Source organism: Hyperolius riggenbachi, chromosome 1 (genome assembly GCF_040937935.1).
Source record: "Hyperolius riggenbachi isolate aHypRig1 chromosome 1, aHypRig1.pri, whole genome shotgun sequence".
NCBI lineage: Eukaryota > Metazoa > Chordata > Amphibia > Anura > Hyperoliidae > Hyperolius > Hyperolius riggenbachi.
In genome coordinates, this window is record NC_090646.1 from 606,410,826 (window position 1) to 606,438,270 (window position 27,445).

General features: G+C 45.6%; 1 protein-coding gene across 3 annotated transcripts in view; it reads left to right on the top strand.

The window, feature by feature from the left end:
• Nucleotides 1-27,445, top strand: part of RGS7BP (regulator of G protein signaling 7 binding protein) — a 153,747-nt gene that overhangs the window by 41,187 nt on the left and 85,115 nt on the right. For 2 of the 3 annotated variants that reach the window (XM_068249742.1, XM_068249737.1), the window contains exon 2: nucleotides 5,876-5,976. The exons of the other annotated variant lie outside the window; for it this stretch is intronic. The gene's annotated coding sequence lies outside the window, so the exon portion shown is untranslated. The remainder of the gene's footprint in view (nucleotides 1-5,875; nucleotides 5,977-27,445) is intronic. 3 annotated transcript variants of the gene reach the window in all.

Below are 27,445 nucleotides of genomic sequence, written 5' to 3' on the forward strand. Positions count from 1 at the left end.
GCTGGGCAGGAAGTACTTCACGAGGATTCCTGTCTTTCCGTGCATCAGCGTCGCACCTCGCTCCCTTCCTGCACACTTACTGCGTAATGCGCTGCAGCCTTTGTGTCGGCATTGTGGCAATTTGGATACTTCTGGTGCACCACGAAAGTGTGTAAGCCTCCATAGTCTTGCATGGCCCTTGCGGCGGGGAAGCAGCATGGAAAAGTAACGTGTTGTCATGCAGCATGCGAGTGTGCAAGGGGCCTGAAAGAGAGGAAAAAAACATTATTTCTCAGGTTTTACCCATTATACTTTTAAATAAATAGTGCTACTACATAGTTCCCAACTGTCCCTCTTTTGGAAGGACAGTCCCTTTTTGGAAGCCCTGTCCCTCTTTCCTCCTCATTTGTCCCTCTTTCATGTAAATATATATATTTCTCTGCTAAAAAATGTGTTTGACTCTAAACTTTATTCCCATCCTTTAAATTGATTTATTACTGATTTTGAAATGTTAATATGAAGGAAAATGAACCAGGATAGAAAGGACCAGTGTGGATTGTATTATAAAACATACAGTACTTTTCTTATGAAATCTTTATGGTATGTGTGACTACGGGTGTGGTGGGGTGTGATCAGGGGTGTGGCAGGGGCGTGGCTTAAGAGTCCCTCTTTCTCATCTCAAAAGTTGGGAGGTATGCTACTATTGATAGAAAAGGCAAATATTTTTCTGCTATTTATCCTACTTATCACAAGACTTAACCCTTAGGGCCGTTTTACACTTAATCAGTTGGTGTGCGGTTTAGGGTGTGTTAGTACGCATTGGTACGCGTTAGTATGTGTTTTTTCCATAGCAGTGCATTGTGAAAAAGATTTCATTTAAAATGCGTATAGTGGGAACTGTGCCATAGGAAAACATAGGCATTACTTTGAAAAATGTATTTCAGTTATAACTGAGAGCAACTGATTAAGTGTAAACGGGACGTTTATAGATGTCTATAGGTGTTATGCATTTACACATCTCTACGCCACGGACGATTTAGGACAAAACTACCTCCAGCTACAGCGGATGTCTATAGGTGTTTTTTTCTCCAATATTCCCTTGCCTCGGACATCTAAAAAGCGGTTAACACAAAGTTTTGGCACAGTGCCAGCTTTCTAGTTTACATGAAATATGCAAATAATTCTAAGTTGATGCAGAATTATGGAAATGTTAGTGCAAAGCTATGCAGTTTGAAAATAAACCAATGAAATGATTTCACTGCAAGATTTGATTAGTCCATTTTACAATAGATTTTCATAATAACTTGCATAATTCTGTATCACAGTAATTAGCATGATTCTCGGTCATCTTCTTTGGTACATGTAGATTTGGGCAAGACATTTAATAAAAACAATTCAAACACAGCTGGCACTGGCGTGTAGCTTAAAAAACAACAACAAAAAACTAGCAGTCTAAGAATTAAGATATCTCGCTGGCACCGTGAAGGGAGATTATATTTGATTTTGAAAAAAGGTGTAATTTTGAACTGTAAAAATAAAAAAAATATATATTTATTGGTAAAAAAATTGAGACAAAAAGGTTAATTAGGGGGGGGGGGGGGGTTACTGGTCATTTTATAAAAATATATAATATACAAATTGGGCCTAGTTAAACAGTATTTACTTGTATTACAGCAGTTTCCATTGCATACCACTGTAATGGTGCCCATATTGCATCTCTGCACTGTACATGTCTCTTGCTTAGTTGCCCGTTAAAGTGTTCACCTGTTAAAGTCCCCCTATAGTGTACCTTTTACAGTGCCATTGTAATGGTCCCTGTGGTCTTTGCCCCTTATAGTGCTCCCTATGGTGTGCCTTTCTTAAGGTGTCCACTCTGCTGTGCGTGGCGTGTAATGGTCCCGATCTGTCTGGTCCCTGCACTGTGGTCCCTGTGCCCCCATGAAGTGACCATAAAGTGTCACTCATTACTATTTTCCTATGTTAATCTAGTGTTCCCCCTCCCACTTGTAGTTTTCCCAGGTGGCCTCCTCTTCTTCCCTAAAGATTTCCTTGGTAGTGTAGTGGTCACCCCTCCCTTATAGAGAACCCGAGGTGGGTTTGAAGAATATTATCTGCATACAGAGGCTGGATCTGCCTATACAGCCCAGCCTCTGTTGCTATCCCAAACCCCCCTAAGGTCCCCCTGCACTCTGCAATCCCTCATAAATCACAGCCACGCTGCTGACAAACAGCTTGTCAGAGCTGGCTGTGTTTATCTCTATAGTTTCAGTCTGCTGCTCTCCCCGCCTCCTGCAGAACTCCAGTCCCCGCCTGCATCCCTTCCCTCCCTGCTGATTGGAGGGAAGGGACGGGGGCAGGGACCGGAGCTATGCAGGAGGCGGGGGAGCAGCTGAGACTGACACTACAGATGTAAACACAGCCTCACAGCACGGCTGTGATTTTTGAGGGATTGCAGAGTGCAGGGGGACCTTAGTGGGGTTTGGGATAGCAACAGAGGCTGGGCTGTATAGGCAGATCCAGCCTCTGTATGCAGATAACATTCTTTAAACACACCTCGGGTTCTCTTTATGCTCAAAAAAGGAAACAAAAACACAGGGAAACCAGGAGCCCGTTCTGGTGTACTATGTTATATAAATATAGAGGATCTAGAGCAAGGACTCAAAGTAGAATACTCACAAGTCGGAGTTGCCTGATCCAGCCACCACTATTAGCACGTGGAGAAGTACCGTTCCCACTTGGCCTTGTTAGGTACTTGAAGTCACAACTCCAAAAGATTGTGCTTTATGATGCTCGTAAAATAATGGACCCTTTCCAGGGGGGGGGGGGGGGAGGGGGATGGGGATTCCTGAAACGTCTTCCTCAGCCACGCACAATACAGTATAACAATATGGTAGGACATGCTGGGTACACACAATGCAATTTCCCGTCCAAATGACAGGATCTGATGATTGTTTCCTAAATGTCCAATCTGCTCCCGATCGACAACGGGATCGATCAGGAACACTTTGGATACAGATAATAATGAGGACAGCCGACATTGCTAATGAAAGGGAAAGTGAAGCAGGGCACAGGGCTGTGCTCATACCTGACTCTGTTAAGTTCCTCAAAGCTGCTCCATGCTCTGTACACATGCTGCTGGTACATCCAGAGTCAACTGTAGCAGGGAAAGAAAGGGGGCAGTCTTGTGAGCTGCAGGATGTCTACAGATATTGCGGTATCTCAACTTGTGCCTGTCCCCAGACACTGCACCGGCCCTGGTCAGAGGGGGGATTCTTGGTAGCTGTAATCCCCCCCTGCATTTGCCTATGCTTTCTATAGGGTATAAACTTGGAAAGCTAATGGTTAGGAGGCGGACAAAGTATATATATATATATATATATATATATATATATATATATATAAACAGTGTAGGGTAATATAGCAAAAGGCCTGCTTTGAAGGAGACCACTCAAGTAATTTAAAAAAGATACATTTTATTTCGCACAAAAACAACGCGTTTCACAGCTTACAGCCACTTCCTCAGGTCAATAGAGTGCTTTATCTAGTAATGTTGGAGCCTTGGGTGCATAGTTTTCCCAGGTAGCCCCCTCTTCTTTCTTATAGATTCCCCTGGTAGTGTAGTGGTCACCCCTCCCTTTTTTAGATTTCCCTGATGATCTAATGGTCTCCCCCTCGACCTCTTCCCGATAGAGTTCCCTTGTAATCTAGTGGTCCCACTTCCAACACCCGAGTGCAGTAATCAGCAGTAGGAAGCATGCAGGGTAAGTATTAACTCACCTCTTCCCTTTTTACAGAAATGAGCATTGCTTCCCCTGCCTGCACTCTGCCAAGCCTTGTATAGCTGCATGTATTGGGTCCAGGCTTGATCAAGCCGAGACTCGGTACATGCGGCAGTACGAGGCTTCCTGCAGTATTGGACAGAGGAAAACAGCGACCATCAGTGGAATGAGGGGGAGGTGAGATGATACTTACCTTGGCATCGCTTCTGGCTGCTGATCTCTGCAGTTACTGAGCTAGTGCTCATTAATTTCAGTGGACATAAATCTGCATCCTTGTGCCAAAACTGTTGGTGCATAGGACGTAAATATACCGTATATACTGTAGTATAGGCACAAGTGGAGAAGATCTGTCGTAAGTGGGTATTTATAAGAATCCAAATCCTCAAATCTTAAATTATTGTCTTATCCATTGAATTTCAGTTATTCGTGAAAAACTAAAGGCTCCCTGAAGCAGGAAAAAAATAATAGCTAGATGTTCACCAATGTAGAGGGAAGGCTCTGGATCCCATAGAGAGTTCCAGGTCCTCTCTTCATCCCGTTGTTCCACTGCTGACCCCCTTTGAAGTTATTTGACCTGAAGGTTGAATACCTCTTCGGGACTCCTTGTAAGACTTTGGAAGAACATCTCCAAGTTCTTCCGAAGGTGAGCAGATCCATATTGCGCACATGTGAGTCCGGCCTCAGGCATGTTCAGTATGTACTCCTTTTAAAACCCAGTACTCACCAGGTACCCCCTAGAAGAGTAAACATTATCACTAGTTCCCATTGACAAATAGATACCATACTTTTGGAACTATAAGATGCTCCTGACCATAAGGCGCACCTAGGTTTAGAGGACAAAACCAGGGAAAAAAATATACTAAACCTGGTGCATCCATGGTGAAGAGTCATCTTGTGCCTCGTGTGTATTCCCCTATTCCCTTTTGTGTGTATTCTCCTATTCCCCCTTGTGTCCTCCTTTATGCCCTTTGTGTCCCCCTTGTATCCTCTTCTATGCCTTGTGTCCTCCTCTATGCACCTTTGTGTCCCCCTGTGTCCTCTGTTTGTCCCTCTGTGTCCTCCTCTGCAGTGGGCATAGTACAGGGAGTCCCCAACATTGCGGCGGGTTGGAGATTCATATTGGCAGGCGTTCACAAGTCAGGGACTCCCTGCATTAGGACTATAAGACGCACTGACTTTTCCCCCCACTTTTGGGGGAGAAAAAGTGAGTCTTATAGTCCAAAAAATACAGTATTTGATCGGAGTACATGATGATTGGTTCTAAACAATTTCCAAGCATTTACTATTGCTTTCAGTTAGCTAAAATACTAATTTATGTTCAAATAAGATTTATCATTCTCTAAAACTGTAAATGTGTTATTCTTGGTTAAGTATCACTAACCCGAGTACCCCCCGGAGCCATCAGAAGTACCCCCTGGGGTACACGTACTACACGTTCAGAACCTAAGCACTAGAGCATTCCCTCTTCATAAGTACAGTATATATTTTTTGTTTCACTTGCTTCAGGATTGATTTAAAGAGGAATTTTAGTGAAAATAACATTAAGGAAAAAATAGCTTATTTTTTTACAAAATTAATTTGTAGATTATTTAGCCAGTGTTGGCCCATTGTAAAATCTTTCCTCTCCCTGGAATTCTTCACTGGTGGTGACATCTTTGGTTCTGCCAGGTGATGTTTGTGGAATGTTTGTTTACTGAGAGTTCTATGCTTGCTTGGCAGTTGGAAAAAGCCAATATTTCCAACAATGCAACAAGGTTCACAGTAACAGACAGCAAAACATCAGGACCTGGATGACATCACACTGTGGGAGGGGTTTCACCACAATTGTCATCCAGACCCCCTGATGATCTATTTGTGGGGGGGCGGGGGCAGCTACTGGTTGGAATTAAGTTCAATTAAGTTCAATCCTTGGTTAACGTTCCTCTTTAAAGAGGAACTCTAGGCAAGATGTTAAAAAAAGGGGGAAAGACTTTCTGTACCAAGGTACCTTTATGAAACGTTAGGTGAAGTGGTTGTACATTTGCTCATTTGTTATCTCTTGATATAGCAACAACATATACCAGTCATCCGTATTTAGAATTGTCAGCTATGCATTATGATATTGGTTCTGTTTCCAGGTGGCAGAACCAATTCCAGTAGCACTGCTAATAGAAGAACTCAGTGGGGCTAAAATGATGTCATCAAGGTGTTCAAAACGGTTTTAAAATCCCAACTAAAGGTAAAAAACAAACAACAAAGTTAATGTTGACTAGTTCGGCACTGCCCTGCATTTGTTTAGCTTCCATAAATGATGTGTTTCTCTAGTGCACTGGTGTGTGGCCTTCTCCCCTCCATGGTCATTGTTTATAGCATAAAAACTCTGAAACTCCTCATCTGTTTCTGACTTGTCAAAACACGCGTTCCTGCTTAGAACTAGGCTGTGTTCCTTTTTTTTCTTTAATCTTACTGTAAGGGTTAAGAATACAGGGCTCTAAATGACACTTCCTCTGCAGTGGGACTGTAATGTAACTCGCACTGTTAAGTAATTATGGTTGTAAGGGCCCGTTTCCACTAGCCTGTTGAGCGAGTACACAGCTGAATCACGGCTATGGGTTTCGCTGCCACTCGCACGGAAAAATGCTGCAATTTCCTCCAAATCTCTATGGTCAGCAATTTCGGACGGCCGCACCATTATCCCCAATGGCAGAGTTTTACCGCGCGATTTGCCTGTGGAAACTTCAGATTCAGCTGGATTTCTGCTGTAGTGGAAACGGGCCCTTAATCTCTTATGTGACAGAGAAACCACATCGAAGAACATAGAACAGATGACAAGTTCAATAGGTCAGTGTTTGTTTAGGAGCTGAGTAATATTTAACAAGTTGCCTGTACCCGAGACATACTGTATGTTTGAATTCCCTGCTGCAGGAGGCTTTGATAGTCTTCAGGAGCCCAAGTGCTCCCAAAGACGGCTCTGTACTGCACAAGCGTGAGTGCACAAGAGAGTGCGCTCGCGCATGCGCAGTACGAAGCTGCACATCTTCGGGAGCACTCTTTCTTCCGAAGACTTTTGAAGTCTCCTGCAAGACTTTTGAAGTCTCCTGCAAGACTTTTGAAGTCTCCTGCAGTGGCGGAGAGCAGTATTTGTCCGATCAGTTGGATACTGCTACTGGGGGTGACTGCGCTAGAACGAGGGGATCATGAGAGGAACAAGAAGACTCTATATTACCCAGAGCTTTCCCCTCCTTAGGTAAGTATCTGTTTTTTTTTGTTTTTAAATCCACTTGTCATTCACTTTAAAGCATACATGTCAAACTCCGGCCCGTGGGCCAAATTTGGCCCTCAGAGACATTCAATTTGGCCCTCAAGTGGTTTCCCCACTTTGCATTATGTTTGGCCCATTCTAGATCAACAGGGAAGCTATATTGGAGGTGAAGCCCTAGAACACCAGGGAAACCATATGGGGGAGGTAGGGGGATAGCACTAAACACTAGGAAACTGTATAGGGGAGGGTGGGAGCCTCTAGACACTAGGGAACTGTATAGGGGAGGGAGGACCACTAATCACCAGGGTACTGTATGTAGTTGGAGGGGGCCATCAGACACCAGGGAACTTTATAAGGGAGGAAGGTAACCAGTAGATATTGAGGTTGGCCAATGACTAGGTCCCAGCATTCAATTTCAGCCCACTTTGTATTTGAGTTTGACACCCCTGCTTTAAAGCTATCCTGTCATTTTGCAAAGCTTGTGGCTCTTTTTCTTTCTTCTTAACTTATTTTGCAGATAAAATTTATGTACAGATAATATTTGATTTTTTCCATCGTTTCCAGAATAGGGGTTTCTTGCAAAGAGTTATAAAGGAAATAGTAACAGAGCCCTCTGGGGCCAATCTATGGATATGTCCCCAGTATGTTATATCCTGTAGCACCCCCAGCACTGTGCTCTATACAGCTATATTATTTCAAATTTACAAGATATTTCCCTTTATTCTCCCGTTCCTCTTACAATGGCAGAACAATCACTAACAGCTTCTGCCCAGGCTTCCAATTTTCTGCGTCAGCTTATCAAACTGTAAATCGTCCAATTTTTCTATAAACACCCCAAACAAATTTGGACTGATTCTGCAAGAGCAGATGTCTAATCATCGTTAGTGTTTATGTGATAATTTCCTGTCTCCTATAAATGGGAACCAGGCATTTGCATATTCCAGCAATGAGAAAGCGTTCCGTTGGAGCATTACTTCCCATCGTGTTTTTTTTATTGCAACATTATTTAAAAACATTAAATAAACTACACGCTAATACATTTTAAATCTGGCTAATTATCGCTTCCCAATTAAACTTCTGTAGAAATGAAAAAAGCAAAATAGGTGCAACTTTGCAAACCACCCTTCCCCCTGCCCCCCCCCCCCCCCCCCTTTCCAAAGAAAAAAAAAAGATTGTCAGCAATATATATAGTAAGAATTTAACTAAGCTAATTGCTTATGTTTTTGGGCAAAATGAGGATAAATCTCTCTCTACATGGATATGTGAAATATGAACTAAATTTCATAAAGGTGCCCATTAACAATACAATTCCGTGATTGATCGATCATTTCTGATCACCGTGGTAATCGATTGGAAACCAGTTGTACCCATTAACGGCCAAAAACCTGGTAGCCAATTCGATCAGATTAATGGGATCAATCCGAAAAACAAATAGATTCCATTAATGAATGGTTAGTGCTTTTCACCCGGGTATGACTGATTGTTTCCGATCGATTATTGCAGTGCGGTAATGGAACCCTGCTGGCCAAAAGTTGAGCGTTTGTACAGGTGTTCCCTGAACTTGATTTAAGATAGGGGATGTTGTATTATTAAACAATAACGATCTTCAAGTGCAATCGTCTCCTTAACCATCCTGCCAGAGGCAGCTCTGCGTCTCATCCCTTTGCTGTCTCCATGACAACAGATGTGTTGCTCTGCTGTAGCAAGAACCATTGAAGGTGTGTACGCACCTCTACCCTATGCATATCACTGCAGCAAAATAGCCATTAAGAGCCCTGGATCTTAATCAAGTATACAGGATCTTCTCAAAAAAATAGCATATTGTAATAAAGTTCATTATTTTCTGTAATGTACTGATTAACATTAGACTTTCATATATTTTAGATTCAAATACACACAACTGAAGTAGTTCAAGCCTTTTGATGTTTTAATATTGATGATTTTGGCATACAGCTCATGAAAACCCAAATTTCCTATCTCAAAAAATTAGCATGTTTCATCCGACCAATAAAAGAAAAGTGTTTTTAAAACAAAAAAAGTCAACCTTCAAATAATTATGTTCAGTTATGCACTCAATACTTGGTCGGGAATCCTTTTGCAGAAATTACTGCTTCAATGCGGCGCGGCATGGAGGCAATCAGCCTGTGGCACTGATCAGGTGTTATGGAGGCCCAGGATGCTTCGATAGCGGCCTTAAGCTCATCCAGAGTGTTGGGTCTTGCGTCTCTCAACTCTCTCTTCACAATATCCCACAGATTCTCTATGGGGTTCAGGTCAGGAGAGTTGGCAGGCCAATTGAGCACAGTAATACCATGGTCACTAAACCATTTACCAGTGGTTTTGGCACTGTGAGCAGGTGCCAGGTCGTGCTGAAAAATGAAATCTTCATCTCCATAAAGCTTTTCAGCAGATGGAAGATGGAACCCACTTTTGAACCAGAAACAGCGGCAGAAGCGCCTGACCTGGGCTACAGAGAAGCAGCACTGGACTGTTGCTCAGTGGTTCAAAGTACTTTTTCGGATGAAAGCAACTTTTACATGTCATTCGGAAATCAAGGTGCCAGAGTCTGGAGGAAGACTGGGCAGAGGGAAATGCCAAAATGCCTGAAGTCCAGTGTATCAGGAGATTTTGGAGCGCTTCATGCTTCCATCTGCTGAAAAGCTTTATGGAGATGAAGATTTCATTTTTCAGCACGACCTGGCACCTGCTCACACTGCCAACTCTCCTGACCTGAGTCCCATAGAGAATCTGTGGGATATTGTGAAGAGAAAGTTGAGAGACGCAAGACCCAACACTCTGGATGAGCTTAAGGCCGCTATCGAAGCATCCTGTGCCTCCATAACACCTGAGCAGTGCCACAGGCTGACTGGCTCCATGCCACACCGCGTTGAAGCAATCATTTCTGCAAAAGGATTCCTGAGCAAGTATTGAGTGCATAACTGAACATAATTATTTGAAGGTTGACTTTTTTTGTTTTAAAAACACTTTTCTTTTATTGGTCGGATGAAATATGCTAATTTTTTGAGATAGGAAATTTGGGTTTTCATGAGCTGTATGCCAAAATCATCAATAAGAAAACAATAAAACTCTTGAACTACTTCAGTTGTGTGTATTTGAATCTAAAATATATGAAAGTCTAATGTTTATCAATACATTACAGAAAATAATGAACTTTATCACAATATGCTAATTTTTTGAGAAGATCCTGTATACATATGTTTATTTCATCAAGGCACATGTCACTTCAGGGACTTGGCAGAGGTGGCCAAACTTTTATGGCCATTCTTGAGAGTGCTAGGGGGCTGAACTAGCGAAATTATACAAAATGTTGGCTGATTGCCATTAGGTACACTATGCCTGTGACATTTTGTCAAATAATATATTATATACTGCTGCTGGCACAGTGGCAGCTGCTAATCAGTGGCTCTTACTGCTGCTGGCATAGTGGCAGCTGCTAATAAGTGCCTGTTACTGCTGCTGGCACAGTGGTGGCTGCTAATCAGTGGCTGTTACTGCTGCTGACACAGTGGCAGCTGCTAATCAGTGTCTGTTACTGCTGCTGGCACAGTGGCAGCTGCTAATCAGTGGCTGTTACTGATGCTGGCACAGTGGTAGCTGCTAATCGGTGGCTGTTACTGCTGCTGGCATAGTGGCGGCTGCTAATCAGTGGTTGTTACTGCTCCTGGCATAGTGGTGGCTGCTAATCAGGGGCTGTTACTGCTGCTGGCATAGTGGCAGCTGCTAATCAGTGATTGTTACTGCTGCTGGCACAGTGGCAACTGCTAATCAGTGGCTGTTACTGCTGCTGGCACAGTGGCAGCTGCTAATCAGTGGAGTGGCTGTTACTGCTGCTGGCATAGTGGTGGCTGCTAATCAGCGGCTGTTACTGCTGCTGGCAAAGTGGCAGATGCTAATCAGTGGCTGTTACTACTGCTGGCACAGTGGTGGCTGCTAATTAGTGGCTAATACTGCTGCTGGCACAGTGGCAGCTGCTAATCACTGGCTGTTACTGCTGTTGGCCTCTGCATACGGCACTGCAGCTATGACCCACTGGCTGCATGAATTATTACCTGTAGAGAGTTTAGGGAGCCACCAGAAACTGCTCAACTTTGGACATGTCTGCTTTAAAGTGAACTCAAGATTAGAGTTATATGGAGGCTGCCATACCAGTTGCCTGGCAGCCCTGCTGGTCTATTTGGCTGCAGTAGTGTCTGAATAACACTAGATACAAGCATGCAGCTAATCTTGTCAGTTTTGATGATATTGTCAGAAACACCTGATCTTCATATGCTTGTTCCGGGTCTATGGATGAAAGTATTAGAGGAAAGGGATCAGCAGGACAGCCAGGGAACTATTATTGCTTAAAAGGAAATAAAAAGGTCAGCCTCTATATCAGCGTTTTTCAACCACTGTTCCTGTGTGATGCACTGATGCGCAGGAGGCAGGGCTCGGTTACCATAGTAACGGCGATACATATCGCCGTTACAGGAAGCCGCTGCCCTCCTTCCTTCCGCATCAGTGCATCACACAGAGCAGCCGGAGATACGCTGCTTGAATATACATGCGCTGGAGAGGGGAGAGCGGCCGCTGCTAAGGTAATAACAGCGGCGGCCGCAGGGATGGGCGGGAGGGTACTAAACTGGCTATACTGGGGCACTATACTGGCTATACTGGGGCACTATACTGGGGCACTATTCTAGCTATACTGGGGCACTATACTGGCTATACTGGGGCACTATACTAGCTATACTGGGGGGCTATACTGGGGCACTATGCTGGCTATACTGGGGCACTATACTGGCTATACTGGGGCACTATACTGGCTATACTGGGGGGGCTATACTGGGGCACTATACTGGCTATACTGGGGCACTATACTGGCTATACTGGGGCACTATACTAGCTATACTGAGGCACTATACTGGGGCACTATTCTAGCTATACTGGGGCACTATACTGGCTATACTGGGGCACTATACTAGCTATACTGGGGGGCTATACTGGGGCACTATACTGGCTATACTGGGGCACTATACTAGCTATACTGGGGGGCTATACTGGTTCACTATGCTGGCTATACTGGGGCACTATCCTGGGGCACTAAACTGGCTATACTGGGGCACTATTCTGGGGCACTATACTAGCTATACTGGGGCACAATACTGGCTATACTGGGGCACTATACTGGCTATACTGGGGGGGCTATACTGGGGCACTATACTGGCTATACTGGGGCACTATACTGGCTATACTGGGGCACTATACTGGCTATGCTGAGGCACTATACTGGCTATGCTGAGGCACTATACTGGCTATACTGGGGCACTATACTGGCTATACTGGGGCACTATACTAGCTATACTGGGGCACTATACTAGCTATACTGGGGCACTATACTAGCTATACTGGGGCACTATTCTGGCTATACTGGGGCACTATTCTGGCTATACTGGGGCACTATTCTGGCTATACTGGGGCACTATACTGGGGCACTATACTGACTATACTGGGGCACTATACTGGCTATACTGGGGCACTATACTGGCTATGCTGAGGCACTATACTGGCTATGCTGAGGCACTATACTGGGGCACTATACTGGCTATACTGGGGCACTATACTGGCTATACTGGGGCACTATACTAGCTATACTGGGGCACTATACTAGCTATACTGGGGCACTATTCTGGCTATACTGGGGCACTATTCTGGCTATACTGGGGCACTATACTGGGGCACTATACTGACTATACTGGGGCACTATACTGGCTATACTGGGGCACTATACTGGCTATACTGGGGCACTATACTGGCTATACTGGGGCACTATACTAGCTATACTGGGGCACTATTCTGGCTATACTGGGGCACTATTCTGGCTATACTGGGACACTATACTGCTGGCACAGTGGCAGCTGCTAATCACTGGCTGTTACTGCTGTTGGCCTCTGCATACGGCACTGCAGCTATGACCCACTGGCTGCATGAATTATTACCTGTAGAGAGTTTAGGGAGCCACCAGAAACTGCTCAACTTTGGACATGTCTGCTTTAAAGTGAACTCAAGATTAGAGTTATATGGAGGCTGCCATACCAGTTGCCTGGCAGCCCTGCTGGTCTATTTGGCTGCAGGAGTGTCTGAATAACACTAGATACAAGCATGCAGCTAATCTTGTCAGTTTTGATGATATTGTCAGAAACACCTGATCTTCATATGCTTGTTCCGGGTCTATGGATGAAAGTATTAGAGGAAAGGGATCAGCAGGACAGCCAGGGAACTATTATTGCTTAAAAGGAAATAAAAAGGTCAGCCTCTATATCAGCGTTTTTCAACCACTGTTCCTGTGTGATGCACTGATGCGCAGGAGGCAGGGCTCGGTTACCATAGTAACGGCGATACATATCGCCGTTACAGGAAGCCGCTGCCCTCCTTCCTTCCGCATCAGTGCATCACACAGAGCAGCCGGAGATACGCTGCTTGAATATACATGCGCTGGAGAGGGGAGAGCGGCCGCTGCTAAGGTAATAACAGCGGCGGCCGCAGGGATGGGCGGGAGGGTACTAAACTGGCTATACTGGGGCACTATACTGGCTATACTGGGGCACTATACTGGGGCACTATTCTAGCTATACTGGGGCACTATACTGGCTATACTGGGGCACTATACTAGCTATACTGGGGGGCTATACTGGGGCACTATGCTGGCTATACTGGGGCACTATACTGGCTATACTGGGGCACTATACTGGCTATACTGGGGGGGCTATACTGGGGCACTATACTGGCTATACTGGGGCACTATACTGGCTATACTGGGGCACTATACTAGCTATACTGAGGCACTATACTGGGGCACTATTCTAGCTATACTGGGGCACTATACTGGCTATACTGGGGCACTATACTAGCTATACTGGGGGGCTATACTGGGGCACTATACTGGCTATACTGGGGCACTATACTAGCTATACTGGGGGGCTATACTGGTTCACTATGCTGGCTATACTGGGGCACTATCCTGGGGCACTAAACTGGCTATACTGGGGCACTATTCTGGGGCACTATACTAGCTATACTGGGGCACAATACTGGCTATACTGGGGCACTATACTGGCTATACTGTGGGGGCTATACTGGGGCACTATACTGGCTATACTGGGGCACTATACTGGCTATACTGGGGCACTATACTGGCTATGCTGAGGCACTATACTGGCTATGCTGAGGCACTATACTGGGGCACTATACTGGCTATACTGGGGCACTATACTGGCTATACTGGGGCACTATACTAGCTATACTGGGGCACTATACTAGCTATACTGGGGCACTATTCTGGCTATACTGGGGCACTATACTGGGGCACTATACTGATTATACTGGGGCACTATACTGGCTATACTGGGGCACTATACTGGCTATGCTGAGGCACTATACTGGCTATGCTGAGGCACTATACTAGCTATACTGGGGCACTATTCTGGCTATACTGGGGCACTATTCTGGCTATACTGGGGCACTATACTGGCTATACTGGGGCACTATACTGGCTATACTGGGGCACTATACTAGCTATACTGGGGCACTATACTAGCTATACTGGGGCACTATTCTGGCTATACTGGGGCACTATTCTGGCTATACTGGGGCACTATACTGGGGCACTATACTGGCTATACTGGGGCACTATACTGGCTATACTGGGGCACTATACTGGCTATACTGGGGCACTATACTGGCTATACTGGGGCACTATACTAGCTATACTGGGGCACTATTCTGGCTATACTGGGGCACTATTCTGGCTATACTGGGACACTATACTGCTGGCACAGTGGCAGCTGCTAATCACTGGCTGTTACTGCTGTTGGCCTCTGCATACGGCACTGCAGCTATGACCCACTGGCTGCATGAATTATTACCTGTAGAGAGTTTAGGGAGCCACCAGAAACTGCTCAACTTTGGACATGTCTGCTTTAAAGTGAACTCAAGATTAGAGTTATATGGAGGCTGCCATACCAGTTGCCTGGCAGCCCTGCTGGTCTATTTGGCTGCAGGAGTGTCTGAATAACACTAGATACAAGCATGCAGCTAATCTTGTCAGTTTTGATGATATTGTCAGAAACACCTGATCTTCATATGCTTGTTCCGGGTCTATGGATGAAAGTATTAGAGGAAAGGGATCAGCAGGACAGCCAGGGAACTATTATTGCTTAAAAGGAAATAAAAAGGTCAGCCTCTATATCAGCGTTTTTCAACCACTGTTCCTGTGTGATGCACTGATGCGCAGGAGGCAGGGCTCGGTTACCATAGTAACGGCGATACATATCGCCGTTACAGGAAGCCGCTGCCCTCCTTCCTTCCGCATCAGTGCATCACACAGAGCAGCCGGAGATACGCTGCTTGAATATACATGCGCTGGAGAGGGGAGAGCGGCCGCTGCTAAGGTAATAACAGCGGCGGCCGCAGGGATGGGCGGGAGGGTACTAAACTGGCTATACTGGGGCACTATACTGGCTATACTGGGGCACTATACTGGGGCACTATTCTAGCTATACTGGGGCACTATACTGGCTATACTGGGGCACTATACTAGCTATACTGGGGGGCTATACTGGGGCACTATGCTGGCTATACTGGGGCACTATCCTGGGGCACTAAACTAGCTATACTGGGGCACTATTCTGGGGCACTATACTAGCTATACTGGGGCACAATACTGGCTATACTGGGGCACTATACTGGCTATACTGGGGGGGCTATACTGGGGCACTATACTGGCTATACTGGGGCACTATACTGGCTATACTGGGGCACTATACTAGCTATACTGGGGGGCTATACTGGGGCACTATGCTGGCTATACTGGGGCACTATCTTGGTGCACTAAACTAGCTATACTGGGGCACTATACTGGGGCACTATACTGGCTATACTGGGGCACAATACTGGCTATACTGGGGCACTATACTGGCTATACTGGGGCACTATACTGGGGCACTATTCTAGCTATACTGGGGCACTATACTGGCTATACTGGGGCACTATACTAGCTATACTGGGGGGCTATACTGGGGCACTATGCTGGCTATACTGGGGCACTATCCTGGGGCACTAAACTGGCTATACTGGGGCACTATTCTGGGGCACTATACTAGCTATACTGGGGCACAATACTGGCTATACTGGGGCACTATACTGGCTATACTGGGGGGGCTATACTGGGGCACTATACTGGCTATACTGGGGCACTATACTGGCTATACTGGGGCACTATACTGGCTATGCTGAGGCACTATACTGGCTATGCTGAGGCACTATACTGGGGCACTATACTGGCTATACTGGGGCACTATACTGGCTATACTGGGGCACTATACTAGCTATACTGGGGCACTATACTAGCTATACTGGGGCACTATTCTGGCTATACTGGGGCACTATTCTGGCTATACTGGGGCACTATACTGGGGCACTATACTGACTATACTGGGGCACTATACTGGCTATACTGGGGCACTATACTGGCTATGCTGAGGCACTATACTGGCTATGCTGAGGCACTATACTGGGGCACTATACTGGCTATACTGGGGCACTATACTGGCTATACTGGGGCACTATACTAGCTATACTGGGGCACTATACTAGCTATACTGGGGCACTATTCTGGCTATACTGGGGCACTATTCTGGCTATACTGGGGCACTATACTGGGGCACTATACTGACTATACTGGGGCACTATACTGGCTATACTGGGGCACTATACTGGCTATACTGGGGCACTATACTGGCTATACTGGGGCACTATACTGGCTATACTGGGGCACTATACTAGCTATACTGGGGCACTATTCTGGCTATACTGGGGCACTATTCTGGCTATACTGGGACACTATACTGGGGCACTATACTAGCTATACTGGGGCACTATACTGGCTATACTGGGGCACTATACTAGCTATACTGAGGCAACTAAACTCCCTACACTGGGGCAACTATGCCAGCTATGCAGCCGCACCCCAGCCCCCCCCCCCCCCCCCCCATAGCCTGCTGCGCACTGCACTGTCCACTAGGTCGCGCAAACAACCGGGGGCCGCATCCCCCCCCCCCCCCTCGCCGTTCCCCGGAGAAAAATTTGGTCGGACAGTGTTCCCCGGGCCGGAAAAGGTTGGGAAACACTGCTCTATATAACTCTCACCTCTGGTTCACTTTAAGGGGAATAGAGTAATAATGGTATGATAGGTAACACTTTATCCAAGTGACAGTTTTGTATCCCAGAAGAGTACATTTTCCTTCAGCTTTTATTTGGCCATATGGGATTTTTTTCTGGCATGGATGTGCACATTTCCTTGTGGACCTGTTTATGTAATGAGTCTCTGAGGCAAAGAGCTGGTGTATACAATCAAAGCTTTAAACTTGCAGGTCTTGCATGTATATATATCTCATTTGGCAGCGGATTTAATTTGCAAACAATATCAATACCTCTGGCTGATGCCTCCTGTTGGAGCAGCAGATGTGGAGCAGGCATTGTTAGCCGCTAATAACTCTGTAACACACGTGGTTCTCGGAATCCAGCGGCAAGGGTTGTATAGGGAAGGCTACAGCTGCAGTCTCCCCGGGATTGGGAGTGCCTGGCAGCCTTGCGCTGCATTTCCGGGAACGGAGATCGCGCTGTCTCCGCAGATCCTTCTGAGAGTTCCATCTGAATACATTAATGAAAGACTGGTCCTTAGAATAATGAAGTTAGAGATGTGACCTAATTTACAGAAGGGAAAATCACTGGGCCAAAGAAATTGTATATACAAGCAACTTAATAATAACTAGGCAACTCTTCAGTTTACATTTAAGCATGCTTGATTTTTTATCTCTGCTGTTTTTTTGTTTCTTGTAGTGCAGTTAAATTGGACCTGAACTCTTTCACAGGACAGAAGGAAAACATAGAGAGATGCACCCTATATGTATTTAGAGAGTTTAGTCTTAATTCCCCCTCATCTGTGAATAATCACAAGTGTAATTTGATCTCTCAGCTGACCTCTCAGCTGTGGCAACTGGCTACCTTGGAAGAACAGCTTAATTGTAAACACAGGATGTTAACCCTATGTCTGCTAAGTCCATAAGTCGGGGACTACCGGTATATTACATATTACATTAAGGGTACCCATACACTATGTCGATCTCCCATCGAAATACAGCTGATTCAATCACTGTGATCAAATCTGCTGTGAAATTTTTGATGCAGATGTTGACCGATCAACCAATTTCCATCAATTTTCGATCGATTAAGTTGAACTGTCCAGGCAGAAACTTTTGCTTGATTGCCGGTGGGTCGATAGCTCATCGTTAGCGGCGTTTAATATGGTGACGACCGATGCAGCAGTAATATCACCTGTCTGCTACCGCGAGTCCCCGGGTTCCTGCAGTCTCTCACTTCTTCCGGCGCCTTCTCCGTCTTCTCTTCACTTCCTGTCCCATCCTGTGAGAAGACAAAGTTAAAATAGCAGAGCGCCCTTTACTGTTTTAACTTATGCTTGTCACAGGGCGGGACAGGAAGTGAAGGGGAGGACGGAGGAGGACGCCGGAAGAAGTGAAAGACTGCAGGAACCTGGGGACTCGCGCCGGTGGACAGGTAATATCATCGGGGCTGAAATCGATTCAAAATCTGTGTGCAGTGTATGGGCAGCCATTAGATTGCTCTCAGATTCGATCAGAGAGGGATCTATATGTTGGTCGATCTGGTAGCAATGGACCAGTGTATGGCAGCCTTTACAGACACAGAGGAAATCAAATCATCCTCTTTCCCTGTCAATGTTGCTATGGTTTAGAATATATAAATTCCATCTATTCTAACAGGCAGATGCTCCTCTCTGCTCGTGAATAGAACAGAAATGCTGATGCTGTGAAATGAAATTGTACAGCGTTGGAAGAAGAGGCAGCCTCTATGCATTGCTGTCATTGCTACCCAGCCTGGATGTTACCTTTAAATCTTTTATGCACATCCAGCCAACTCCTGCAAGTGAAGCCAGCGGCCCAACAGCGCTACCTCATCCTGGAGTGCTTCCATTAGTGTAAGTGGAATGCGGTACTTTATAAAGGATGGCGGCGCTGCGCGTTCTACAAAGCATGACAGTCGGGGCACTCCGTCCATTCAGCTGACACGGTACATTAGGCACTGATGGTGAGGGCTGAGAGAAACCCCTGGGCAATCAACACACTGCTGTACCACACCAGCCTCTCACTGCACTGAGAGACTACAGTACAATCCCCACCAGGCTCTCTGATATAAATGAATGACTTATCTGATTTACTTTTTATTGGTGTTTTTCAGCCATAAACGCTGGATGTACACTTTGGGGACTAACATGGTTTCTGTGTGTGTGTGAATGAAATCTCCAGCGTACCGGTGGCAATAAACATGAACTTAGATTCAGCTAAATCATCACTATGCCGTTCGAAAAGAAACATCCTATTGCCAGCAAACAACATTGTGGAACGAAAACAGAGGAGGAGGGGACAGCACTGGGAGGATGGCAAAGCATGAAATGGTGTATTTAGACACAATGATATCTGATCTGGGCAATGGTACCTTTTTAAAGGGAATCTGAGGAGAAAATAAACTTATGATATGATGAATTGTATGTGTGGTACAGCTAAGAAATAGAACGTTGGTAGCAAAGAACAGAGTCTCATATTGCTTCCAGTACAAGAAGAGTTAAGAAACTTCAGTTGTTATCTATGCAAAAAGAGCTTCTCTGAGCTTTCTCACCCAACTTAGGTCGGAGACATTCCTATTTTCTGAAGCACTTATACATCAAATAAACAGTGAGAGGCAGCTTTAGATAAGGTGTTACTGCAGGGGAGTACAAAGGGTAATTAGCTCTGCTCTGTTTCATCGTTTAAAGAGACACTGAAGCGAGACTAAATCTCGCTTCAGCTCTCATATATAGCAGGGGCACGTGTGCCCCTGCTAAAACACCGCTATCGCGCGGCTGCACGAGGGTCCCTTCACCCCCAACCCACCCCCCGCAAAAGTTGGTCGGAAAGTTGGTCGTAGGATTTGTCTTCCTGGAGGCAAGGGCTAACGGCTGCAGCCCTGCCTCCAGTCGCGTCTATCAGACGCGCATCGCCGCCTCTCCCCCGCCCCTCTCAGTGTAGGAAGACTGAGAGGGGCGGGGGAGAGGTGGAGATACGCGCTGACAGACGCGCGTGGGGCAGGGCTGCGGCAGTTAGCCCTGCCCCAATGCGGAAGCGCTCCCCCCATTACGGAGGGGATTTGGAGGGACAGGGACCCCCGTTAAGCCGCGGGACAGCGGCGTTTTAGCAGGGGCACACGTGCCCCTGCTATATATGAGGTCTGAAGCGAGATCTATTCTCGCTTCAGACTCTCTTTAAAATACAGTGTTTAATTTGTAATTGCAGATATGACAGAATGATGCAATGTTATAAAAAAAAAGCTATATAACTGAAAATAAAAATTTGAGACTCTTTTCTGTTCTACTAATGCTCTATTTACTATCTATATTACACATACAATGTATTATAAGTTTTTTGTTTTTTTTGTTTTTGTTGCTTCAGTGTCACTTTAAAACATAACGAGCCTGATCCAATTCACTTTTTCTCCTAGGTGATATTTTCACACCTTTTCAATATAATGCATTTGAAGCCATTAGCAAGCAAGACAATACTCAGAATAATTTTGACAGTACTTTTTCTCCTACTGTATGGTACTTTTTCACTTGCAGAGAGCTGCAAAGTTATTTTAAACATAATGCCAGGCATACACGGCATTTTCAGCCCTTATCAATCGAGCCGCTGATGGCTCGATTGATAATATCCGACAGGTCCGATGACCCGCCGGATAGATTCCCTGCTCGATCCCCGCTGGAGGACAATAGCGGGGAATCGAGAGGGTAATAAGCAGCGAGGGCGAGCGGGGATCGATCCGCGCGGACGAGCTCTGCATTTAATACCATAATTCCATCACTGCTGCACAGCAAGCTCTCCCAGCTACACATACCTGAATCCATCTGCAAATGGATAACCGACTTCTTAACCGACAGAAGACAGCGTGTTAGACTTGGTAAACTCACATCAAGCTCTCTGACAGTCAGTACTGGTGCACCCCAGGGCTGTGTGCTTTCCCCACTGCTGTACTCACTTTACACCAATGACTGCATCTCCACAGATCCATCTGTTAAGCTTCTGAAGTTTGCAGACGACACAACAGTTGTTGGTCTCATACAAAACGGGGATGAGTCTGCATACAGGCATGTGGTGGGACAGCTTTCCTCCTGGTGCAGCAGCAACAACTTGGAACTAAATGCTCTCAAAACTATGGAGATGATAATAGACTTTAGGAGATCTCCCCCACTAGCACCTCCCCTTAACCATAAATGGATCCACAATAACCCAAGTAGAGTCATTCAAGTTTCTTGGGTCCACGATCTCAAACGACTTAAAATGGGACAACAACACTGCCACTATTGTCAAGAAAGCACAACAGAGAATGTACCATCTACGGCAGCTGAAAAAGTTTGGCCTACCTCAAAATCTAATGGTGCATTTCTACAGTGCAATCATCGAATCCACCATAACATCATCTATGACTGTATGGTTCAGCTCCTGCTCAGCATTAGAAAAGGTGAGGCTGCAGCGCATCATCCGAACAGCGGAAAGGATAATTGGCTGTAGCTTACCTTCCCTGCAGGATCTTTACGCTAGCAGGTGCAGAAAGAGAGCAACTAAAATTGCCTCTGACCCCTCTCACCCAGCTCACTCCATCTTCCAGCGCATGCCTTCACTAGTAAGATTCCGGTCAATCGCTACCAAAACCTCTAGACACAGGAACAGCTTTTTTCCTCAAGCGGTAGCCATGCTTAATGCTGAACCATGTTAGAGCTGCTAGGACTGAAAGTAATCAGCACAGAACTAAACATGAACAATTCTCACATTGCTTACTGCCACTATACTTATAATGTCCTTAGTTAAGGAAAGGTGGGGGGGAAAGGCTGCGCATCCCTAAACACATGTTGCAATTGAATGGTTAATCGCACAGGCATACACCGCCTCTGCTAGACTGAAAAATGCATGCCCTGCATCCAAGACAAGTGCTAACATTTATTAAACTAGGAGGTACTTTAGCTTCCAATATGGTTTGCATGCAAAGTATATTATACTAGACACTTGCGCCAAACTTGCATGCAAACCATGTTGGAAGCTAAAGTACCTCCTAGTTTAATAAATGTTAGCACTTGTCTTGGATGCAGGGCATGCATTTGTTAGTCTGGCAGAGGCGGTGTATGCCTGTGCGATTAACCATTCAATTGCAACATGTGTTTAGGGATGCGCAGCCTTTCCCCCCCACCTTTCCTTAACTTTGTAACTATGTAACTGTCAGGTCAGCTGCTCCCAGCCCCTCCTCCTGAGTTTCCTGTTTGCATGATAAGTAGTAGCAGATTTGCATATGATTTGCATCTGAATTGAATGCGAAGTGTGCAGAAAGTCTATATAGGTGCTATACACTAAGCTGGTGGTCATTTCAGATGCAGCCTTAGTGGTATGCGCTGGCGTTCTCCTTGCTGTTATAATGTCCTTAACTTGTAATATTCACACTGTCTGTTCTTGTATTGTTTTTGTTTGTGTTTGTTAAGCAACTTCCAAGACAAATTCCTTGTAGGTGCAAACTTACTTGGCGAAAATAAATTGATTCTGATTCTAATACTGCTATATGGGATGGGTGGTGGGACAAAGGCTACCCTAATACTGCTATATGGGATGAGTGGTGGGACAAAGGCTTCCCTAATGCTGCTATATGGGATGAGGGGTGGGACAAAGGCTTCCCTAATACTGCTATATGGGATTAGTGGTGGGACAAAGGCTTCCCTAATACTGTTATATGGGGTGAGTGGGGGGACGAAGGCTACCCTAATACTGCTATATAGGATGAGTGGGGGGACAAAGGCTTCCCTAATACTGCTATATGGGATGAGTGGGGGGACAAAGGCTTCCCTAATACTGCTATATGGGATGAGTGGGGGGACAAAGGCTTCCCTAATACTGCTATATGGGATAAGTGGGGGGACGAAGGCTTCCCTAATACTTCTATATGGGATGAGTGGGGGACAAAGGCTACCCTACTATTGCTATATGGGATGAGTGGGGGACAAAGGCTTCCCTAATGCTGCTATATGGGATGAGTGGGGGGACAAAAGCTTCCCTAATACTGCTATATGGGATGAGTGGGGGGACAAAGTCTTCCCTAATACTGCTATATGGGATGAGTGGGGGGACAAAGGCTTCCCTAATACTGCTATATGGGATGAGTGGGGGGACAAAGTCTTCCCTAATACTGCTATATGGGATGAGTGGGGGGACAAAGGCTTCCCTAATACTGCTATATGGGATAAGTGGGGGACAAAGGCTACCCTACTATTGCTATATGGGATGAGTGGGGGGACGAAGGCTTCCCTAATACTGCTATATGGGGTGAGTGGGGGGACGAAGGCTTCCCTAATACTGCTATATGGGGTGGGTGGGGGACAAAGGCTACCCTACTATGGCTATATGGGGTGAGAGGGGGGACGAACGCTTCCCTAATACTGCTATATGGGGTGAGTGGGGGATGAAGGCTTTCCTAATACTGCTATATGGGATGAGTGGGGGACAAAGGCTTCCCTAATGCTGCTATATGGGATGAGTGGGGGGACAAAGGCTTCCCTAATACTACTATATGGGATGAGTAGGGATACAAAGGCTTCCCTAATACTGCTATATGGGATGAGTGGGGGAAAAAGACTTTCCTAAATCTGCTATATGGGGTGAGTAAGGGGCAAAGCTACCCTAATACTGCTATATGGGGTGAGTGGTGGACAAAGGCTTCTTCTCTAATACTGCTATATGAGGTGAGTGGGGGGCAAAAGCTACCCTAATACTGCTATATGGGGTGAGTGGGTGGCAAAGGCTACCCTAATACTGCTATATGAGGTGAGTGGGGGACAAAGGCTACCCTAATACTGCTATATGGGATGAGGGGGGGGGGGGGGCAAAGGCTTCCCTAATACTGCTATATGGGATGAGTGGGGGACAAAGGCTACCCTAATACTGCTATATGGGATGAGTGGTGGACAAAGGCTACCCTAATACTGCTATATGGGATGAGTGGGGGGACAAAGGCTTCCCTAATACTGCTATATGGGATGAGTAAAGGGAAAAAGGCTACCCTAATACTGCTATATGGGTTGAGTGGGGACAAAGGCTACACAGATACTGATATATGAGGCAAGTGAAGACAAAGGCAACCCTTATACTGCTATATGGGGTGAGTGTGGGAAAAAGGCTACCCTAATACTGCTATATGGGGTGAGTGGGGAGCAAAGGCTACCCTAATACTGCTATATGAGGTGAGTAGGGGACAAAGGCTACCCTAATACTGCTATATGGAGTGTGTAGGGGACAAAGGCTACCCTAATACTGCTATATGGGGTGAGTACGGGAAAAAGGCTACCCTAATACTGCTATATGGTTTGAGTGGGGGACAAAGGTTTCCCTAATACTGCTATATGGGGTGAGTGGGGGACAAAAGTTTCCCTAATATTGCTATATACAGTAAGTTGAGTGGGAAGAAGGGCTACCCTAATACTGCTATATGGGGTGAGAGGGGGGGCAAAGGCTACCCTAATACTGCTATATAGGGTGAATAAATATTTTCAGAAGCACTGAACACTGAAAAAAATATTATTTAAACTGTTGGGGCCCTTTCATTGAAGTTTCAATAATAAAAAGGATGATGGATAATGAAAAAAAGATATCAGCATGTTTCTGGAGCCCAGAAACGAAGATAATTTAGAAGCAATGAATGTGTAGACAGCTGAAGCTCCCCAACTGATTGGTGTGTTGTGGTGCAATGACACCAGGCTGAGTACCCGGATTGCCAGCAGGATGGTGGACTTGGGGACCATGCTGGTTAGAGGTCTTGGGGACCACTGTGATTGGAGGCCTTGGGGACCACTGTGGCTGAAGGCCTTGGGGACCACTGTGGTTGGAGGCCTTGGGGACCACTATGGTTGGAGGCCTTGTGGACCACTGTGGTTGAGGGCCTTGGGGATCATGCTGGTTGGAGGCCTTGGGGACCACTGTGATTGGAGACCTTGGGGATCACACTGGTTGGAGGCCTTGGGGATCACACTGGTTGGAGGCCTTGGAGACCACTGTGGTTGGAGGCCTTGGAGACCACTGTGGTTGGAGGCCTTGGGGACCACTATGGCTGGAGGCCTTGGAGACCACGTTGGTTGGAGGCCTTGGGGACCATGCCTCTAACCAGGTTAGAGGCGTTAGGAATCACAGTGGCAGCTTTGCTCTGGTACTGATCGCCGCCATGCACATACCTGCATTTTGCTATTATTTGAAGCTTTGTAAATACTTTCTGGATCACTTATGTTCTCCATTGTTCTCCCACCTTAGTAATCAGCCCCATATTGTCCTTTGTTCAGCCCTGTATCCATTGTCAGCTGTGTGTGCATACGGCAGTCTTTATCTTCTTGAAGTATAATATTACAGTTATTTGCTTTAATTTGGAAAGCTTTCAGCCCTGGAAGATCCTATTTCTCTTAAAAGCTTGCGTCCTTTCAAGCTTTTGATAGAGATCCTTTCAAATTGCATTGCCGGCTCAGAGGCACAGATAACATTACTGCTAAGAGATGCTGTGGCTTTGTTATGCCCTGCTTCCTATTCCCTTGACAAATCTCTGCCCTAAAATGTATTTCCTCCTAGCAGTTTTGGATGTTCTCTTGTACAGTAAGGTCCAGCACTTTTTACAAGACAAGACAAATAACATTTTTATCGCGCTTTTCTCCTGGCAGACTCAAAGCGCCAGAGCTGCAGCCACTAGGATGCGCTCTATAGGCACTAGTAGCGTTAGGGAGACTTGCCTAAGGTCTCCTACTGACTAGGTGCTGGCTTACTGAACAGGCAGAGCCGAGATTCGTACCCTGGTCTCCTGTGTCAGAGGCAGACACACCATCCAGCCACCACCTAGCAGTGGTGGATGTTCTCTTGTACAGTAAGGTCCAGCACTTTTTAAGGGCGGGTTCTTTAAAGGGAACCTGCAGTGACAATAGGATAGCCAGTTTAACTTATCTGCAGCTTCTTCTAGACCCCTGTAGAGGGGACAGTTGTTGCTGAAAGGAAAAGTGTGGACTGACGGTAAGGGACGAGAAGGACTACAGTGGCTGGAAGAAGCAGTGAGAAGGTTCATGACGCTCTACCCCCAACCATCACGCCAGTCGGTGCAGGATCAGGCAAGCCAGGGCACAGCAGTAGAAAAGTACAAAGGAGGATCCACAAACCAGAACAGGATGAAGTAAAAAAAAAGGCTGAAAAGTTTATTTGACAAAATCCATAGACAAGGCAATAAAATCACAGGATCAACAAACGCGTATCGGGCCTACCATCTGCCCTTAGTCGTAGAACTACGACTAAGGGCAGATGGTAGGCCCGATACGCGTTAGTTGATCCTGTGATTTTATTGCCTTGTCTGTGGATTTTTTCAAAAAACTTTTCAGCCTTTTTTTACCTCATCCTGTTCTGGTTTGCGGATCCTCCTTTGTACTTTTCTACGGCTGGAAGCAGCACCAGGTAAGTTAAACGGGAGCAGGAAAAAATGGCGCAGGGGAAAAAATGGCTCACCTTTCCACCGATAAATGTATCATAAAACGCTATTTACCGTTTTAATGTTAATACATTAAAACTTTAAATAGCGTTTTAAGATACATTTATGGGCGGATCGGTGCGCTGTTAGAAAAAGCAGAGGGGCTTCACTACAGCTACATTCTCACGTTTCCGGGAATGCTAGTGTCCAAATCCATGGCAACAGAGAGGAATCCGAGGCAGCCTCTGCTAGATGTTTCCCCAGTCCGGCCAATAAGCAGCACAGAGGAGGAGGGCAGAGACGTTCCACAGACACCCGTACTTAATAATTCTTTTCTGTCAAGTTCCTGCAGCTGATGTAGCGCAGCGCTAAGGGTACAGACAAGGAAAAATGTTTTGCAGGTTCGAATCTGCTCTTCACTGCTTTTATTTATTTATTTATTTATTTTTAAACTGCAGTATTGTAATATTATTGTAACGTTTTTAAAATAGAAGTGTGAACGCAGAATAAGGATAAAGAGACAAAGAATTGATGGCTGCAAACTGACCAAAAATATCAGTGATTAGTCAGAGAAGTGACTTTTCTCTGACTAATCACTGCTATTTTTGGTCAGTTTGCAGCCATCAATTCTTTGTCTCTTTATCCTTATTCTGCGTTCACACTTCTATTTTAAAAACATTACAATAATATTACAATACTGCCGTTTAAAAATAAATAAATAAATAAAAGCAGTGAAGAGCATATTCAAACCTGCAAAACTTTTTTCCTTGTCCGCATGCAAGTTAAACTGGCCACCCTT